A 3,408-nucleotide genomic window follows, 5' to 3' on the forward strand; every position below is an offset into this window, starting at 1 on the left:
GATGGAGACGATTCCAGAGCCAGCCGCGCTCTGGGTCACTCCCGAATTCCTCGTGCCCGCCCCGGCACCAGCCATGGAGCAGAGCAGCCGAACTCCCAAAATACAGCCTGGGGGGATGCTTCACCCCCACTTTCTGCTGCCAGTGAAGTGGTGTTCAGCTGCCCTGGATGTGGAAAAAGGGATGTCAGGAGAGGGCAGTGCCTGTGTTACAGGGCATGGAGGGACAGGACTCAGGGAATGGCTTCCCAGTGCCAGAGGGCAGGGATGGATGGGATGTTGGGAAGGGATTGTTCCCTGGGAGGCCCTGCACAGGGTGCCCAGAGCAGCTGGGGCTGCCCCTGGATCCCTGGCAGTGCCCAAGGCCAGGCTGGATGGGGCTGGAAGCAGCCTGGGGTAGGGGGCAGGACAGGGGACGGGTTGAGCTTTAAGGTCCTTCCAACTCAACCCAGCCTGTGATGATGATGATGATGATGGTGAAGGACATTTGGGCAGCACAGAGTGTGACCCTCCAGCAGGAAGAAGAGCTTGCTGCATTCTGTGGCTCTCCAGGCTCCTTTCCTCTGTGCTCAGAGGTTTCTGCCAGGACAAAAAAACAAGGCAGGTAGGTGCCAGCTGGGCATTACTCCCTGGAGTGGTGCCAGGCCAAACCAAACCACTTTCCATGTCACATAAATCAGGAGATGGAAAACACCCTTTGGGGCACTCGGTTCAGCCACTCCTGCAGCTCAGGGCTGCTCCTGACAGGACATTTTCCATGGATTTTTCCCGCCCACTTTGAATGACTCAAGCAAGGGGCTCCACCACTGCCCGGGGGAGGGCATTTTCCTCTCTCTTGCACTGAGACTTTCCCAAATGTCAGCCCTTTCCTCCCATCCCGGACCCCCTGGGTTGTTCCCCCCTTTCCCTGACATTTCCCACCCTGTGTTCATTCCGTGCCTGGCACCAGTGCCTGGGTCCTGCTATTCTTGACTAAATCCCACTGCAGGGAACAGAAGGGAGGGTGGAGAAGTGGAGAAGTGGCCTCAGAGACACTGAGGGGCAAACCCCCCTCACTGGAATGGTCTCCATCCCCTGAGAGGTCTGGTGGCACCTGTGCCCATCCCTCGGTTCACTGGGAAGGAGCAGAGTCCCACCCTGGCACTGATCCCTGTCCCCACTCGGGGTGGAGCACGGAGGGATCCAGAGCCTGAAGGGCCAAGGAAAACAATCCATGGGAGCTGGTAGGGAAGGTTTATCATGATCTGGGCACAGCTCCCAGGGCAGTGCCAGATGCTCCACACAAATTTTATCTCTGGTGTTAAAATCCCCTCAACATTAATCCCTGGCAGTGCCCTTTTCATCATCCCACCCAAGTGAATTCTGTGCCGTGCTGTGAGGATGACACCCCTGGATTAGGGTTTCACACCATTACGGCTGTTTGGGGGTTGTTCCTCCTCCAGCAGGACACTCTCGACCACCTGTGACCACCAAGGACAAAACCCAACATCGAATTTTCATGAAGGAAATAAGGGCCTCTTTTAAATAACTAAAAATGCAGCAGTGGGGGCTTGTCTGAGAAAGGAAATTCCCTCAATTTCATTATCCTGCTCTTTTTCTGGTATTGAAAATGCACAGTACAAAGCAAGACAGTCTTGATTTGTTCTGGTTAATATATTTTAATGATCTGTGGCATCAGTTTCTATTTCCATGCACTTTTAACACTGCTTAGGAACTAAGATGCTTTTTCCTGCAGTCCAATTTTTTCTTTTGTAGAAAAACTCCATCTGCAAGGCACAGTCGGGATCCCAGATCCTACACACACCTCAGAGCAAGGTCTAGTGATCATCCCAGCTTTGGTTTGTGATATCCCAGTGGGAGGGAAGTGATATCCATGGCAAGCTGTGTATGGCCAGGGCTAATCCCATCTCCTGCGGAAGGAGCAGCAGCACCACGCGTGGGCTGGGCTCTCCACAATATTATCTGTGGAGAACATTATGTTTTGGGCAACTTTGGGTGGAAAAAGGGTGAGCCACACCGAGGCACTGACTGAGGTTCCGTGGCTTCCTCTTGTGCTGTCTCTCGTTAGCTGGGAGCAGGGATGGACCCCACCATGGCTCGTGTTTGGGGCTCACACGAAGGATCAGACCCATCCCCTGAGCCCCATTTTCCTGCCCACAGGAATCAGGCCTGGCACAGAGCATTGATCCTTTCTGGAAAGGTTCAGGACTGCAGGAGCTCCAGAGCAGGCAGCACGCCCAGCTCTGCCATGGGCAAGCTGAAGCCTTTCCAGCAGGGAAGGACAAGACAGCCCCGTGCCATGGGATGTTTTGTCCAAGGGAAGGGCTGGAATGCTGCCCACAGCCAGCAGGGCAGGATCCACAGGGACAGGTTTGTTCCAAGCCTGGAGCTTTGTTTGGCTTTGCCTCGTGCCACAAGTCCTGGAGTGCAAGGTCCCTGACACCACTCCTACAAGAAACACTCCCTTCAGGAAGTTTGATTTCCTAAAATTTCAGGGCTATAATGAGGTGTCCACATCCTCTGTGGCACTTTGTGCTGCTGCCCTTCATCCCACCATGGAAAACACTTGGTAAACTTTCCTTGACGTGGTGAGATCCATTAAATTGTTTTCAAAGCCAGTAAAAAAGGGTCCCTGACATTTCCCTATTTTGCTTATTGCTTAGCAGCAGGAGCTCTGGGTTCTGGGAGGGAGGGGGAGAAGGGAAATATTTGTTCTGGACTTGGTTTGGATCCAGGACCTGGCCACTCCCTCATGCCAGAACCATGATCCCGTTCCTGCTCCCGTTATTTTACGTGCTGTTCCTCTCTGGCCCACTCCCCTTTACTCCAGCTGCTGCTGCAGGACACAAACAGGGGGCTGTGGGTAAGAGCCCAGATTTGAAATCATGGAATCACAGACTGGTTTGGGTTGGAAGGAACCTCAAAGCTCGTCCAGTTGCACCTTCCCTTTGCCAGGCTTCTCCAAGCCCCATCCATCCTGGATCCTGTGAGGATGGGCCATTATTCCCTGCCCAGGGCCAGGGCATTGGAACGGGACGAGCTTTAAGGTTCCTTCCAACCCAAACCTTCTGGATCCAGGGCTTCTCTGATTTCAATCCCACCCATTGAAGATGTGCTGCTCTTTGTGCTCCTCTTGGAGAGACTCTTTTTACTTTTCTCATCTTGAGATGCACCCAGCATTTCACTACACCGTGAATAAGTTAACGGACAGGTAAACATTATTGCATCAAAAATAAATAAAAATTTAACTGGACTTTAAGTTGTAGAAATGGACGAGTTGGAGGCTGGAATGGTTTCGCAGGTGGAGCTGTCAGAGCTGGCTCGGCCGGCGCCTCATCTCGGCAAGAACCCGGCTCCGGGGCTCGCTCAGCGAGGCCGCCCTTCCCTTGGGAGGGATGGGATCCATGGAGC

The sequence above is a fragment of the Corvus brachyrhynchos genome, unplaced genomic scaffold (genome assembly GCF_000691975.1).
Source record: "Corvus brachyrhynchos isolate BGI_N302 unplaced genomic scaffold, ASM69197v1 scaffold544, whole genome shotgun sequence".
Classification (NCBI taxonomy): domain Eukaryota; kingdom Metazoa; phylum Chordata; class Aves; order Passeriformes; family Corvidae; genus Corvus; species Corvus brachyrhynchos.